This window comes from Sus scrofa, chromosome 7 (assembly GCF_054392235.1).
Source record: "Sus scrofa isolate SSC_HxYL_T2T_F1_AM1 chromosome 7, Sscrofa_HxYL_maternal_Yorkshire_Landrace_v2.0, whole genome shotgun sequence".
NCBI classification, from domain to species: domain Eukaryota; kingdom Metazoa; phylum Chordata; class Mammalia; order Artiodactyla; family Suidae; genus Sus; species Sus scrofa.
In genome coordinates, this window is record NC_139389.1 from 7,046,164 (window position 1) to 7,064,115 (window position 17,952).

Genomic DNA, 17,952 nt, shown 5'->3' on the forward strand with positions numbered 1-17,952 from the left:
TGATACAAAAAAAAAAAAAAAAAAATGCTCTTTTGCCCTGCACAAAAGCAGAACCACCAACACCAGCATAAAGGCCATTTTCATTGCCAAGCTTCTTGGATATTGATTTTTTTTTCTCTCCATATTTAAACTGTCTACTGAGAAACCTAAATACGGTTTTATAGATAATTAGTAGAGACCAATAAACTGGTCTATTATTTGTTTTAACTGACACAAACCCCTCATCTTCTTTCTAAGATGAGACTGTTTCTATTTAATTTTAATTTTGAAGCAGTGTCTTCAGTGCTATCAGGTTTTCTTTGAAAAGAACAAAATCCACTTTAGCAAGTTTAGAAGAATCAAGTTTTATTATACGTTTTCAATGGGTTCCTGGGTTGTTGGGAAGCCTAAGGAAATAGCCTCTGGGTTAGAGTTCTGGAATGACTTCCGAAGTCACAAAATTCAGCCGCCTAAAGAGGCTTTTCTGTGATAAGGAAGGCTTGACACAAAGGAGGGAGGAACCAGTTTCCGAGCTTCACCACCACCATCTCAACCGAGAAGCCTGCTATGATCTCTACCAGCAAACGGGCCCCCTCTCCACCCCCCCAACTCTGTATTTCAGCAGCTATTGACTCCTACTGATGCTGTAGTAGAAATTCCAGTTTCCTAGGGTTTGCCAGGAAAATGAAACAGCAGAAATGCAGCCTCGACCTCACTTCTACCTTCTAAATCTTAAGTGAGTACCTCTAATTCATCTACCCTCTGGAACCGAAATTTTACTCAGAACCTTAAGTATAAGGGATTCTGAGAAATGTACAAGACACATGTCCATGTAGGTGCAAGAAACGTACATACACAACAGAAAACGGTCGGAAAGGATCCTGAACACTCATCTGTCATATCTACAATAACACCATCCGAATCCTATTCGTTCCTTCTTTTTCTTCTTTTGTCCTTTTTAGGGCTGCCCCTGCAACATAGGGAAGGCCCCAGGCTAGGGGTCAAGCTGCAATGGGCAGCCTATGCCTCAACCACAGCAACGCCAGATCCAAGCCACAGCTGTGACTTATACCACAGCTCACAGCAAGTGCCAGATCCTTAACCCACCAAGCAAGGTCAGGGATCGAACCCACATCCTCATGGATGCTAGTTGGGTTTGTTACCACTGAGCCACAACAGGAACTCCGCTAATTGTATTCTTAAATATATGGTTAAAAAAAAAAAAAGACTAGACACACTAGATTTTAGTGGTCCATTAGAGCTGCTTGTAACTGGAGAGAAGGGTTACAATAGTAATAATATTAATAAAAAGAATATTAATTGTTAACATTTGATTTCATGCTATGTGCCAACCAATATTCTTTGTGCTTTATGGGCATTATGCCATTTAATCCTTATGAGAGCCCTAAGGTATGCACTCTTTTTAGCTTTAATTTATAAACGGGAGAACTGCAGCTTCAAGGGTGAAATAATCCGCTCAAGGATACACATCACTAAGTGATGGAACCAAAGGTCTGACTTGGACAGTTCTACCCCCGAGACTGCCTTTCCACTGGATATTTTATTCGGTAGTTCTGAGGTGATGTCCAGGAGACTATGCTTTTAATAAGCTCTCCAGGGTGATTCTCACCGACACCAAAGTTTTAATAATCTCCAATATCTTCCAGTTGGAGACAATCCTCCTTCTATTCGTTTTACAACCAGAAAAAAATGCTCTAAAAATCACAACATGTATAATAGTGCCTTTGCCCTACGACCATTGCCCTGTAAATAAGCTACATACTGCAAAAGGGCTGAAAGCATTACCCGGGGTGATATTTGGACAGTGAAAGGAGTGAATGGTGTTTTGCTGTCTTCTACTTCTTGTATTTTTCAAGTACTTTACTCTAAGCATGAGTTTTATTTCATATCTCCATTGGTCAAGTGCCACGTATCCGTTCAGAAACCCCTCGTGTTGGCATCCGAGTGTTACAGATGTCAAATCTCCTTTTGCTGGTGTCTTCCTTTTTCTTTTCCTTTCCAATGCAATGTTATGTTTGACGCTCCAGACCTGAAGCGGTAACTTAATCATTTCTTTTCTTTTTCTGATTTCTCTCATCAGATGAAGAGCAGAAAAATAAAACACTGACCACATAAACTCAAGTACTTTAACTTAATAGAGGAGAGACTGCTTAAAAAATTAGTTGAGAAGCCAACGCTGTACCTGTCCATCAATACCTGTGGATCAAGCTTGATCTCTCTTCCCTCTTTATCTTGAGTACATCCATCTCTTCTTGTCTGAGAGTGTAAAGGAAACGTGGCCACGCTGCAAGCATCGTCAGCTCAGGAATGACAACCCGAGCTCAGCCCTGGGCCAGTCCAGCTGCAGCACAAGCTCACAGTACACCTGGCACCCGGTGGCTTCAACGAGCCTCGCTCGGCAACCTTAATGCATCATCCAAGCAAACATGAATATTTTACCTCCGTTATCAAGTGTGCCCGTTCAAACTTTTATCTAAAACATTCTTTATCATCTTTTCATTAAGTTCTCAAGAGCTAATGGTTTCTGAGTTCCCCGGGTAAGGATGATGTTCTGAATAATGAAAGCTCATTATTTCTCCACAGAATGCTTGTTAATTCAAATGATGATATTAAAACTATAGTAGCCTTTAGCACTGGGGTGATTTCTGGCATACTTTATCATGTATCAATATATACTCTGTTTGTCAAAACTGCCCAGGGCGGGGGCTGACATTCTCTCTGGAGGAGTCTAGTGCTTCAAAAGGCACTGAATACACCAAGGTGACAACTTGCAGAGTCTGCGCCTCTAGGAAATGGAAAGATGAAACTTGAACTCCCACCGCCTCCCTTGAATTTCCTGATTAGTATTCCTAAAGAGACAGTGCCTCCTCTTTCGGCTTCTCACGGGTCTCCCTTTTGAATGGAATAAAAGGAAATCAATATTTTCAAGAGGAAGCACACAGAGGGGGTTCTACACATGAGATTTTATTTATTTCCATTTCACTGATCCCCACACTAATCTTTACAGAAAAAAAAAAAGAAAAAGAAACTAGTTTACTTATTGCTTAACCATACACACAGGTGTACATACAGGCTGCGTTCAACGCAATGCTTAATGTGGCTAATGATATCCTTGGGCAAAAAGTATTGGCCCTTATGTAGGTCATTATTTTGCTCATTGAATTTGGGACTCTTTAAATATGTCTTACGATATCTCATCCCAGTTTTTACAACCAAGCAGTGCAGTTAACCATGTTGCTCTAAGTTTCTTGAATGGGTTTCTTCTTGGCCAGTTTCGACAGCAGGACAGCAGGATACCAGCCAACCTTGTTTTATTGCACTTCACTTTACTTCCTTTCCCAGATATTGCATTTTTTACACATTGAAAGGTTGCGACAACCCTGTATCCATCCCGTCTATTGGCATCTGTTTTTGCAACTGCATTTGCTCCGTCCATGTCTCTCTGTCACATTTTGGTAATTCTTGGGGCATTTACATTTTTTTATCATTATTATCACATTTTGTCTGGGGATCTGTGATCAGTGATTGTTGATGTTACTATTGCAAAAAGATTATGACTCCCTGAGCTGAGGGCTCAGAGGATGTTTAGCATTCTTTTTTTTTTTTTGGCTTTTGGGGGCTGCACCCACCCATATGGAAGTTCCCAGGTGAGGGGCTGAATCAAATCAGAGCTGCAACTGCCAGCCTACACCACAGCTCACAGCAATGCCATATCCTTAACCCACTGAGCAAGGCCAGGGATCAAACCTGTACCCTCATGGATACTAGTTGGGTTCGTTACCACTGAGCCACAATGGGGACTCCTGTTTAGCAATCTTTAGCAATAAAGTATTTTTTAATTCATGTAAGTGCATTGCTTTTTAGACATAATGCTATTGCACACTTACTAGGCTACTGTAAACATATTGTAAACATAATTTTATATGCACTGGGAAACCTAAAAATTCATGGGACTCGTTTTATTGCAGTATTCACTGGATTGCAGCGGTCTGGAATCAGACCTGTAGCATCTCCAGGTTCTGCCTGTGCTTCTAATGTTGACAAACCCACATTCCTCGCCTTCTTAGCACTTTGACTAAAAAGTTATATATAATTGAGAAGCATATTTTTTTGCCAAGAGGAGTCCACCAAGTCAGCCACACCTGTCTTAACCCACATGAACAATGCTCCGAGTCAGTGGATTTTTCTCCCACTCACTCTCCACCTTCCTGTCATTGCAAAGATTTGCACAAAATAGAAAATCGCTTCCTTCTGGCAGCTTTTCTGATTCTTCTATATGTCCTGCATTTTTGAAGCACCTGAAATTCTACTATCCTAGCAAATCTCCAAGGAGAGGGGTAACTTTCCTAAAACTAGGCATTTTACCTTTCTGAGATGGCGTAAAATCTGAAGAATCTCCTCTGTGCCTCCCTCTGGAACCTGGGAGGAATAGTAATTGTGAAAACCAAGCCATTCTCTAAGTTGCTTGGAGCAGCAAGGTCAACACTTGGGAGAACAGGTATGTGCTACAGCAGGCTTTTCTGTACCATTGTCTCTTAATTATCTCTCCTGTGGAAGGCTAGCTGGGCATCTGCCCACGGGCACTACCATCCCAGCATGGTGAACTTTCTGCATCATAGTTGCACTTTTAGAACAGTAATGATCCAAAAGAAAAGGACCTACATGCAGTCCTATAATTATGTTAATTATACCATTCAATACTGTTTGCATTTTACATTAATCATGTTGGGCAATAATGATGCTCGTTTAAAAGAAGTAAAAGTCACCCTGTTAATCCAATATATTAATGGCAAGGAGCATCTGTTTTAATTTCTTGGAGAAGAGCAAAAGCATCTTCAGAACACTTGTCATTGGGTCAATTTAAGAAAAATGTGGTTTAAGAAAAATACGTAGGTAATTTCTTGTATTCTTGATTTTCAATATCCCTACCCAATATCAGACTATGTGCCAAAATATCTTCAGGGCATATATACATTCCAGTTTGAGGGTTCAAAAAATATGGTCACTATACATGCAGGGAACTGCATGAAACTTCTCCCAAAGTATAAAAAGAGCTTCAGTCCTAACCCAAATGAAAATGAAGTAGACTTAGATGAAACGGATATACAGTTGTTCCTGATTGTTCCATTGGGTTTCAAAGGCTGCCAAGCATTCTTTTCTATATAAAACCCAACAAATAAATGTCATGTCAATTTTTTTTCACTATTTCAAACTTTATTCTCACCCAGGCAGTCTTCTAAAAGCTTAGACTTTCGTGAGAATAGGTAACTTCAAGACAAATTAAACATGAAACATTTGGAAAATTGACTTAGTGACATCTAAGCAGAGTAAATTAATTTTCAGGAATTGAGGGCTGCTGAGATTAACCAGAAAAAATGGTAGAAAACTAAAGTAAGGGGATGTTCTAGGTAGATGCCACTTTCAAACAATTTCAATCTCAATAAGAGTTTTATTCAAAGTATATTCAGAAAGGACAAAACCAGTTACATGATTACAGTTTGCGTGGTTAGCACTTATAAGGACTTGGGAGTTTCCCTCATGGCTCAGCGGTAGTGAACCCGACTAGGATCTGTGAGAATGTGGGTTCAATCCCTGGCTTCATTCAGTGGGTTAAATCATCTGGCTTTGCTGTGAGCTGTGGTGTATGTCGGCGGCTACAACCCCAATTCGACCCCTAGCCTGGGAACTGGTGTGGCCCTTAAAAAAAAAAACACAAACAAACAAACAAAAAAAAACTCTTATAAGGAGTCTATTTTCCTTAATTTATGAACATCAGTAATGAAAGCATAGAGGTACAATTAATTCCACGATCCCTACCCCCCCAAAAGTAAGCTTAACTGAATGTTATACATGTGAGAATATGTATTTTCAGAGTTTGGGTTTGTTTTTGTTTTGAATGCATGGATACAAAATGTTTTCAGTGAATCACAGGCTGGACCCTACATGTCATCCTTACTGATTCAGAGTATATTGTATTAACTGTCCCAAATTAACCTACTTCGATGTAAAGAGGACCAGCTGAAGTTCAATAGGCTCCTTTGCTCAGCTGAAAATTTTTGTTGAACTCTAATAGAAATATATTTCGTCATGATTTTTAAATTATTTGTTTGCTTGTTTGTCTTTTTGTCCTTTTAGGGCTGCACACGTGGCACATGGAGGTTCCCAGGCTAGGGGTCCAATCAGAGCTATAGCCGCCGTCCTACACCACAGCCACAGCAACACTGCATCCAAGCCTGGTCCGCGACCTACACCACAGCTCATGGCAATGCTGGCTCCTTCACCCACTGAGCGAGGCCAGGGATCAAACCTGCAACCTCATGGTTCCTAGTCGGATTCGTTAACCACTGAGCCATGACAGGAACTCTGTAAATTATTTTTAAAGAAGGAATTTTTTCCTCTTTTCACATTTTCTAGCTGATCATGTTGCTGTCTATAGATTAGAGCAGGAACCAGCAAACTTTTTTTTATAAAAGGTCAGAGAGTAAATATTTTAGGATTTGGGGGCCAACTACTGTTGCAACTATTCAACTTTGCCCTTATTGTATGAAAGTAGCCATAGATGATGCATAAGTGCGGGAGTATAATTGTGGTCCCACTAAACTTTATTCATGAAAACATCCAACAGCCTAGATTTGGTTCATGGAACATAGTTTGTTGACTCCCATGAAGAAAGAGATACTTAAAACCATTTGTTTTACCCTTGGTGTTATTATAATCATTTGAAACTACTCACTAAAATGATCAGTAATAACAGAATTATATGCTTAATCATTTGTGATGAAGTCATAGCAACTCTGATTCTTTAAGCATATTAATGACTCCTCAGACAAATGAGTTTATCTATAAACACGGAAAAATCAACTTAATATCTAATGATCAATTGGTCTCTTGACCTTACTTATTGAAAACCCAATCTTTATATTAAAAAATGAGAAAAAAACATTAAAAAATTAGAGAACGCATATGAGAAAGGAAACATCTGACATAATACTTTTTTTTTTTTTTTTTTTTTTTTTTTTACTAAAGTAAGATGGATTTACCATGTTTCCTCAATTCCTGTTGTGGAGCAAAGTGACCCAGTCATACGAAGTTCCCTGTGCGGCGCAGTAGGGCCCCCCTGCCCATCCATTCCAAATGTAACAGGGGGGTTTGGGGTTGGCGGATGACACAATTTTTTAAAGCAACTACTCATGTGGTTGCAAAAGTTGTTGCAAAAGAAGCGCTGAAAACCCCTTCCCACTGCTGCCCACACACAGTAGTTGCAACCCTAAGGAAAGCCACAACTGGGCTGTTATAAAGGAAATTAAGACTCAAAAGTCACACCAGAAGCCCATCAAGGGTTACAATAGCATCCTAAGGCGACTCAGCAGCTCATAGACAAAACAATAGCCTAGAAATGGGTCTCTTTACTCCAAGTCAAGAACTCTATCTTCTCTTATCCAGTAATATCCTGTGCTCATTTCTGTGCTCCACTTTGTAGAAAAGCAAAGCAGGGGCAGTTTCAATCTCTGCACTCAGAGCTCTCGCAATCCATTCATGGATAAAACACATACCCTTGTTCTTTATTCAACCACAAGTCTAGCAGTTACAAGCAGAGTCTGAATCCAGACAGCCAGGGTTCAAACACCAGCACTGCCCTCCTAGCCTGAGTTACTGAACCTCACTGCACCTCAGTTGCCTGATTGTATATTTGATTAGTCACTGTCCCTACATAGAGGGCTGCTGTAAACATGAAGCGAGCTGATACATCGTTGCTACGATAGCAACTGGCCCAGAGTATTGCTATTATCTGCAAGGCTCTGAGCTGGGTAGAGGATACAATGAAAAAGCCATCCTCCTTGGGTTCAAAGAGCTTACATGGTTACATTCAGGGAAAATGCCATTTGTCTCACAAACAACCCATGTACTGTAACAATCAGGCAATTTTAATGTCATAAATGTGAGAAGTAATTTAACAGGTCTAACCTTGGGAGCATATATTCATATGGGGCAGTGAGTATTTCCTGGAGCAGTAGTTAGTCCTCCCAAATTTGGAATAGTAGTTAGCAAGAAAAGTTAGTGAAAAATACAAAAGAGTATTCAATCCAATCTAAATGTAAATAGTGGTCTATGCGTACTTGCAGGATTGCAGAGACAGGCAGATTGGAACAAGTTTGGAATCATAAAATCAGAAGTTCAGAAGGCTTCTGAAAGAGTTTCTGGCCCAGTTTCCAAACTGTGCTTCAATTGTTTCTATATCTCTCAAGCAGTCACATAGCTTAACTTAAATATTTCTTTTGACAGGGATCTCACTACCTTACAAGACAGTCTATTCCGCTTTTAGGTAACTCTGGTTATTAAAACGCTCTTCTGTATATGGAATTGAAACTCACCAGTAGTTTTTTTTTGGGGGGGGGTTGTTTTTTGGTTTTTTGCTTTTTAGGGCCGAACATGAGGCATAGGGAAGTTCCCAGGCTAAGGGTTGAATCAGAGCTACTGCTGCTGGCCTATGCCATAGCCACAGCAATGCAGACTCCAAACCACATCTGTGACCTCACATCACAGCTCAGGGCAACGCCGGATCCTTAACCCACTGAGCAAGACCAGGGATTGAACCCACATCCTCATGGACACTAGTCAGGTCCGTAACCGCTGAGCCACAACAGGAACTCCTCACCACTAGTTTTTACCCATCAGTTACCCACTAACCCATTAGTGTACTCATTTGTAGTTAATTTCTGGGAGCAAAGAGAACAAGTCTATTTCTTCTATATGACAGCTTTCAACTATTGCAAGGATTAGTAAACATTTTCTGTAAAGTCCAGAGAGTGGAATATTTTAGGGTTTTCAGGCCACGTGGTCTTACTGTCTCTGTCAACTTCAGCATAGACAATATGTGAATGAATAGGGTGACTGTGTTCCAATAAAACTTTATTTACAACACTGAAATTCAAACTTCATGTAATCTTCTTTCGATTTTTTTTTTAGCCATTTAAAAAAGGGAAGACCAGGAGTTCCTGTTCGTTCAGCACTAATGAACCCAACCAGTATCCATGAGGACACAGGTTTGATCCCTGGCCTCACTCAGTGGGTTAAGGATCCAGCATTGCTGTGAGCTGTGGTGTTGGTCACAGATGCAGCTCAGATCTGGCATTGCTGTGGCTGTGGTGTAGATCTGGCATTCCATGTGCAGCCCTAAACAAATTTTAAATAAAATGGAAAGACCATTTGTGTGTGTGTGTGTGTGTGTGTGTGTGTGTGTGTGTGTCTTTTTAGGGCAGCACCCACGGCATATGGGGGTTCCCAGGCTAGGAGTCAAATAAGAGCTGTAGCTGCTGGCCTACACCTCAGCCACAGCAAAACACAGGATCCGAGCCACGTCTGCAACCTACATCACAGCTCACGGCAATGCCGGATCCTTAACCCACTGAGCAAGGTCAGGGATTGAACCTGCATCCTCATGGATACTACCTGGGTTCTGAGCCTCCATGAACCAGTTATATATATATATATCCATTCTTTTTTCCACATAGGTTATTTCAGAACAGAGTAGATCTCCCTGTGCTGTACAGTAAGTCCTGGTTAGTTCTCCCTTTTACACACGATAGAGTGTGTGTGTTAATCCCATCCTCCCAATTTATCCCTCCCTGCCCCAAGGAGGACCGGTGCACCCCCACTGGAGAGGCAGGCAGGGCAGGCATGGAGATGTGGGTGCAGAGCCTGTGCAGGCCTCCATGCTGGAGAGCATGGCCAAAGTACCAGGTCCCATAGGGAGTGGCAGTGAAGGATCCTTGCGCCACTAAAAGGTGGGGAGGAAGACAAAGATGGCTTTAGAAAGAAGTATGAAGGGAGCTCCCATTGTGGCTCAGCGGGTTATGAACCCAACCAGCATCCATGAGGTTGCAGATTCAATCCCTGACCTCACTCAGTGGGTTAAGGATCTGGCGTTGCCCTGAGCTGTGGTGTAGGTGGCAGACACAGTTCAGATCCTGTGTTGCAGTGGCTGTGGTGTAGGCTGGCAGCTGCAGCTCTGATTTGACCTCTAGGTGTCAAATCAGAGCTGCAGCTCCCAGGTGTGGAGAGAAAGAACTTCCATATGCTGCAGGTGTGGCCCTAGAAAGAGAGAGAGAGAAAGAAAGAAAAAGAAAGAAAGAAAGAAAGAAAGAAAGAAAGAAAGAAAGAAAGAAAGAAAGAAAGAAAGAAAGAGAGAGAAGAACAATTTGCAAAGAGAATAAAGACACAGCTAAGTCTGACGCAATAGCCCAGACAACAATAGATCAGTCAACCCGAGGCAAAGTTATGAGATTCACAAAGATAAGACTGCATTAAAGCTTAGTATTGTGTTCCCAGGACCGCCAGGTACAACACCGAACACATCATATTTTAAAAAATTATTGTTAAACTGTATCAAGTAAATATAATTATACCCACTAACATACAAAAATATCCAGTTCTAGATCCAGCATATTCTACCACTGTGAAAGAAAGGGAAAGAGCTAGGTGCTATTTTTACATATTTATAAGACCCAAACAGGTTAATGTATATTCTTGACATCACAGATTTATTTCTATGTTAATTCATTTTCAGAAAGCATGTATAACCATAATATACATGGTGAAAAAGTAATCTTATTCATATGTTTGGACATAAAAAAATATCATTATGCAGTCTAATAATCCCGGTTGACAGTCAGAATCATTTAAAAAAAAAAAAAAAACAGATATATTAAGAAAGAATTCGAGAAAAGCAACAACCAAGCCCTGATGTGGCTCCTCTGTTTTGCTGGGTGGCACTGATTTATACCAGCAAGTACAGTCATTTGCAAGTTCATTTCATGATCAATGCATGGCCGAGTTTGCCTTTATACATTATGAAAAGTTGACTCAACATTTGCATTTGTGCAAAAGCAGGCCTACCAAAGAGCTCTGACTGCCTATACTTTGCAGGCAACTGAGAAACCCGTTTGTCATTTTGTTTTGTTTTGTTTTGTTTTTCACATATTTTTTTTACCCTATGATACCAGCACAGATATTGGTCTCTGGAGAGAGAACAAAGTTCGACTCTACACCATTTCAAAAATCCAGATGGGGCTATTTTATTTATTTATTTATTTTTTAGGGCCGCACCCACGGCATATGGAGGTTCCCAGGCTAGGGGTCGAATCACAGCTGTAACTGCCAGCCTACACCACAGCCACAGCAACACCAGATCAGAGAGGAGTCTTCGACCTACACCACAGCTCCAAGGCTACGCTCGATCCTTAACCCACTGAAGAAGACCTGGGATCAAACCCGTGTCCTCATGGTTACAAGTGGGATTCATTTACCCTGAGCCATGGGGCATCTCCAAATGGGGTTATTTTAGATATTGATTTACGTCTTTTCCAAAAGTGGAAAGATCATTTAGAAACTGTTTGGTTAGCTTTGAGAAACTAGAGATTTAACTAGTTTTTCTAGAGATTTTTCTAGAGATTTTTCTAGAGATTTAACCTGTAAGGCTAAGAGTCAATCAGGGAAAGTTCATGTTTGCCATGAGTTTGCGGGGTCCCCAGCTCAGGCCAGTCTCCACCCAGCCTGTGAGCCATGGCTGAATCTTGTGCTTCTTGGGCAGAGTTGAGCTCCCACCTTGCCCTCTATTCCCAATGAGCCCAGAGAGAGGGTGGCTCCACTCTTTGGAACCACAGATAATGGAGCGACCTTTGCAAGATAGCAGGGGTTTTTTGGGGTTTTTTCCTTTCTTTTTTTCGTCCTCGCTTCTCTTCACACCTGAAGTTTAAAGAAGCAGCTGACTTTCCCCGCAGTCTCCCTCACCAGCCCCTCCTTTTGGATAAGCCTCAGCTTCATAGCCAGCATGCCGGAGAAACTGGTTTGACACACCCAGGGGAAAAATGACAGCTTTTCACAGCAAGCTGCTTGGCTCATACATAGCACGGAGGAGCATCCACACGTGTCCCAACCTGCCTCTTTCAAAATGTCAGTGCAGCCATCCTGGGAGACGTCTTCAGTGAACACCAGCAGTGCTCCAGAACTTTCTGGAAAAGTAGCTTAATCATGTTTACAACCTAAACAGATCTTGGGTCACTGTTCCCCTGCACACTGGAGGCTTCTTTCTTCTTTCTGAATGGTCCCGGAGGGCAGGGGGAGGGAGGGGAGGTAGCCTGGTAAAGAATTAGGTGTCCAAAAACCTGGCAAAAGGCCTATTTTTTTATGCCTTGAGGTAAAAAAGCCAACTGCTTTTCCTGGAACTTGCTCTGTGTTTCACACTCCTGTTTGCAAGTGTCTGCTGCAGGGTGAGCTGTATGAGCTTCTGGATGAGAGCGAGAAGTAAGTACACAGTAGCTATAACGTATTTATTAGCACGGGAAGGAGTGATATTCGTTCAGTGTTGATGTCATTTGTGGAAAGCATGGGACATGCCGACAAAACACCCTCCAAGGCACATTTAAATTCTTTTAAGGCCATATGTACTCCTGGAAAATCCCACTGGCTTTCTAATTGAACCATTATTTGGGCTTTAAAAACTAATGTATTCGTATTGTCCCATGACACTGAGAAAAATAGTAAACATTAAAATTAAAGATACGATGCTGGAGTTCCCATCATGGCTCAGTGGTTAACAAACCTGACTAGGATCCATGAGGATGCGAGTTCGATCCCTGGCCTTGCTCAGTGGGTTAAGGATCCGGCATTGCCATGAGCTATGGTGTAGGTCGCAGACATGGCTTGGATCTGGCATTGCTGTGGTTGTGGTGTAGGCTGGCAGCTGAAGCTACGATTGGATCCCTAGCCTGGGAATATGCCGTGGGTTCAGCCCTAAAAAGCAAAAAAAAAAAAAAAAAAAAAAAAATTTATATATATATATATATATATATATATATATATATATATATGATGCTGTCCTTTTAGATTGAAGACTCCCAGGGAAGGGGGGGTTGCATTTCAGATTAAGTGTGGGGATAGAAAGGAAAGGGGGAAATAGATTATCACTTTGGGATTACAATTTCATTTCATTTTAATTAGATTTTAAATTTGGTTTTTTTGGCAGTTCCAAACGTATAGCAATAGAGACCAAAGGTCTTTTAGATATGCCATTGCATAAGAGGCCTTATTAAAAGATAGTCCTGTTTTATGTACTAATTTTAATGCACATTTCATACTATTTACTGCAGAAGTCTCTGGGGAAATTAGCAATGGAACAATTTCTACATTTAAGAACCACAAGTTCCCATGTATGTTGAATTAACCCATTGTGTATCACCATAACCCCAGGTACGAGGAAAAAGATTTCATTAAAATAGTTATTGTGCCTTTTCATTTTTCCCTATTCCATTCAGGAGATAGTTGGAAGACTCCTCCAAATCCCTAACTTTAAGACATAAAAAGTGATTACTTGCTTTTTATATATTATGTTTTTTTAATAAATAGCTTTATTATGAGGAACAATCAACAGCAGTCAGAACTTAATTATAAACAAATTCCATTTCAATATCTTTGTATAAAAATACAAACATCCCAAATACAGAAATAGGAAGTTATATATTCCATGTATCTATCTGTCTACCTATCTATCTACAAAGCTAGAAGGTAATTTTTTTCAAAATCAAGAAACAGTGGTTTGGGGCTTCCTGTTGTGGCTTAGTGGTAATGACCCCAACTAGTGTCACTGAGGATGCCGGTTCAATCCCTGACCTTGTTCAGTGGGTTAAGGATCCAGTGTTGCTGTGGCTGTGATATAGGACAGCACCTGCAACTTTGATTTGACCTCTAGTCTGGGAACTCCCATATGCTGCAGGTTCAGCCCTAAAAGGCAAAAAAAAAAAATTTCTTCTCTACTAGGTTTAAAATCCTAAATCCTCCAGCAAATGTATAATTCCCTATTTTGGATAATTTTGATATTTTGTTGTCACATAAAATAATTTAAAGTTAAAGCATTTCTTCATCTACTGTACATATTCATAAGCTACCCACGTCTGACTGTTGCACAAGTTGAGTTTTTGGCCTAGATTACATTTAATGGTACTTTCTAGGCACTCTCTTACTCAAGGATTGGCCTTAAATTCATTTTCCCTCTTGGATCAGTATTCTTGACACTTACGGAAGAGAATATCCAGGCTCCTCCAGAAAGTAGATTCAGCTAAATCAGAAATAAAGAAGAAATACACCTGACACTCCAATGAGCAAAGGATAAAACCGTAGGAGTCAGACATTTTGGCTTCCAATAAAGAGATAAGTATATCAATACCTCCTAGAAAAATCCATGCCACTTCTTACACAAGACCCAAACTACTACCAGGACTTTGAGTTACTTCAGTGTAGACAATCTGCCAGACATAATGTATTTGATAAAGCTTCTGGCTTTTTATCTTCAGACTGGTATGCTATATTAATTCAGGAGTCTCAGGAATATGAGAAACAATGGCAATAATTCAAAATTTTTCATTATCTGTTCTTGGATGTGTCTTCATTTGTCATAACTGTTGGGCTATAATAAAGGAGCCGCTTCTGTCTTTTCATATAAATTTGGGTTTATTCTTTCCTGGCACTGATTTCTAAGTCCTGTGCTACCCTAAGCCAGGGAAGGGGCTGGGCTCCTTCGTCCCCAGGTCGCCTCAGGTAGATGTATCTACTACTCCCTAAACCAAGCCTGTTTTCTCTCTAGTCTTGCCAGCTTTGGGAAACTTCCTTTTATTTCAACTAGAATCACATCTTTAGTGAAAGGATCCGGGAGAAGCAGACTTTTCCAAATTGAAAGTAATCTCAAGATCCTTAAAGTCCAAGGGTCAAGATTATTAAAAGCATGGCTTATGAAGGAAGTCATTCCTATAGAAAGAATAAATACCCTGTAGTAAGTCGACAACAGATTTCTTTTAAACATTTATTTCTAGGATTTTGCATCTGGATGGGGTGTTTTTCCCTTATCCTCTTTTGTGAGGGTTTACCCGTCTTCCTCCTAAAGCCAAGGTATATGACAATTAGGTTTAAAAAAAAAAAAAAAGGCTCCCATGTTATCAGTCTAACTAAGGCTCTCTTAGCATAATAATGTCCTCTTTTTAATAGAAGAAGAGCTGGTCAATATTAGCAAGAGAAAGGGATGCTTGTCTTGTAGATATTTCACTCAAAGGGTCGGGAATAGTCACACAAGCCCCCTCCCCCACTACTCCACTACCCCCCCCTCCAAGGTAGAAACTAGAGCGGATTAATTGATGGTCTGTTTGAGCCCTGGAATAAATGCCTCAGAGTGAAAAGATTTAAGGGCTTGGGAAAATACAAGGGACCCATCAGAGAGGCCACTCCCCAAGGCCCCTGGGAGGCAGCTCTTGGTTGGAGACGTGTGAGGTGGTGGGTAAAAGTCCCTTTGGGCCTTTGCATTGGTTGGTTTTTCTTCCTGAAACCTCGTCTCCCAGATACTCATTGAAAGCTCTCCTCCTTTCCAGTCTTTCCTAAGACGTCAGATTTCAGCGAGACACACCCCACCCCTGCTATTTAAAATTGCAAACTACTGCTGCACTCATCCACTGGCATTCCTGTGTCTTTCGTCTATCTACTTATCTTATATTACATGAGATTATTATTTTTTTTATGAAGACATCATTTACAGCCTGTCTCCTCGCACCCACTGGAAAATAGGCAGTTTGGGTCTGCTGTGTCCACTCCTGATCCTGAACTGGTTCACACATCTGGACCAGAACCTATGTATAGTAAGAGTTTCTTTCTGCCCATGGACTCTACCCCGCAGGCCACTCTAAATAGCACCTGTTTTAGTGAAGGAGCTACGTGTAGGTTATTGCCACTCAGAAGAAATCACCAGGACAATAGCACAGACAGTTCAGATGTTATCTTTGAATCCTCCAGCTCAGAATTTTCAATGTCTGTCAGACTTCACCACCAAATCCTACAATGGCGCCAAAAGCTAAGGTTTCCTTGTTCACCGTGGAACAACTATCGCTAATAAGTACGTATTTAAAGGAGTGACAAGAGTGATAGCTATTGTAGCAACAAAAAATAATGGAAGCCACAAAAGGAGATTCATCAAAGTGTGGTACTTCTGACAATAGAATACTATGCATCCCTAAAAATTATATAAAGGCGTCTTTAGCAGAATAAAGAAATCTCCATTTATCAAGTGGGAAAAAAAGGTTTAAAAATGAGTACATATAAAGAATCCAATTTTGTAAACAACAACAAAAAACCCACAAAGGCATGGGTTTGTACACATAGTCATTAGCCACAAAGTCTCTGCTAATTAATTATTAATTCTACTCATATATTTTAATGAATGTGTATTATAATTGGTTTAATAAGGGAAAGTACATATAAATATATTTTTTAATTGGTGTGGTAGTGGCAGAATAATGGTTTCCCCAAAATATCCATGTCCTAACGCCAAAACCTTTGTCTACGTTGTGTTACACAGAAGAAGGGAATTATGTTTCTGGATGGAGGCGGACTTGTTAATCAGCTGACCTTAATTTACAGAGATTATCCTGGATTGTCTGGCTGAGCCCAATCCCAGGAGTGCTTAAATGTAGAAAAGCTCAGCAGAAAAGAGCACCATGGAGATGGAGGATGTGAAGACCCAGGCTGCCACTGCTGGGTTCGAAGAGTGAGGCAAGAGGCCACCAGCCAAAGAATGCAGTGACCTCGCAGCACTGCCTGTGGTCCTCAAGTTACAGCCAATGCAGAAGCCGGAACCTCAGTCCTGCAACCATGAGGAACTGAATTCTGCCAACAACCCAAACGAGCAGGAAACAAATTTTCCCCAGGGACCTTCAGAAAGGAGGACGGTCAGCCCACACCTTGATTTTATTCCACTGGGACCCAAGCTGGTCTTCTGACCTGCAAAACCGTGAGTGAAGAACCACGTGTTGTTTCAACCTCTAAGTTTTTGGGAATTTGGTACCGTGGCAATTGACACCTAACCTGGTTGGGAGGATGAGGGGACTGAATTTTACTCAGGGGTGGAAATACACACGCCGAGCTTGGGAGACCCAACAGGAGCAAAGGATAATAGAGGGGAGAGTCTGAGACAAAATCAGAAGGGTCCAGGTAAGCGAAGGCACCGGGCAGCTCTGCTCTGGCTCCGTGAGGTGCCTGAGGAGGAGGCTGCTTCCTGAAAGTGACGGAGAAGGTTGTCTGGTGGAAGGGAGCAAAGGATTTCCCAGGTCTAAGTACCTGGGAGGAATGGAGGAGATTTTTACAAGGGTTGAAAACCACCCCTCATGGAGACTAGAGTCTCAGAAGTGAAGGACAAACAAATGAAAAGGCAACCAGGCAGCAGCAAAGCCCCAGCCAAGAGAGGACCTGTGCAAGCCTGGGCCAGCAGCACTGAGGGGCCAAGGGGCCAATTGGTGGAGTGATCCTCGTCAGCTGATAGGACTGGCAAAAAATCCTGGTAGATCTCCGTGTAAATCCTGATGGGGCGGGGGCAGGGCGGAAAATGATAAAAAATGATAAAATGATTAAAAACGATAAAATGATAAAAAATGATAAAAAATAATCAAATAAAAAACATAAAATGATAAAAAATGATAAAATGATTTAAAAAATGATAAGCTAGTCCTAAAGCTCATCCATCCTCAGCCTTCTTACTGTTCCAGTTAGGATTAAGCAACAGGGATGGCTGAAACTGTTTACCCATTCCTGCAGAATGAGAGCCTGTGTTCTTTAAATTTACTCAGCCATAAGCAGGCAGGATTTGTATAAACACCACTCATTGGCCTTGCGTTTCCCAAATCTAAAGGAAGTGAATGACTGTATTGACTTCTATTTTTTTTTTTTTTCCTTGTTTGTTGCTTCATTACATGGAGTTTGGATCAAAGCCTATGTTTAATGTAAATAAAAGTTGATCTGCTAAAATTTTATGAAAAAGATCATTAAATCCCAGAAAAGTAGCCATTCCTAAAACCTGAAATTTTCCATTTTTTTGATAGACTGCCAGCAGCACTTTGTTTGGATTAGAATTATGTGTCTGCC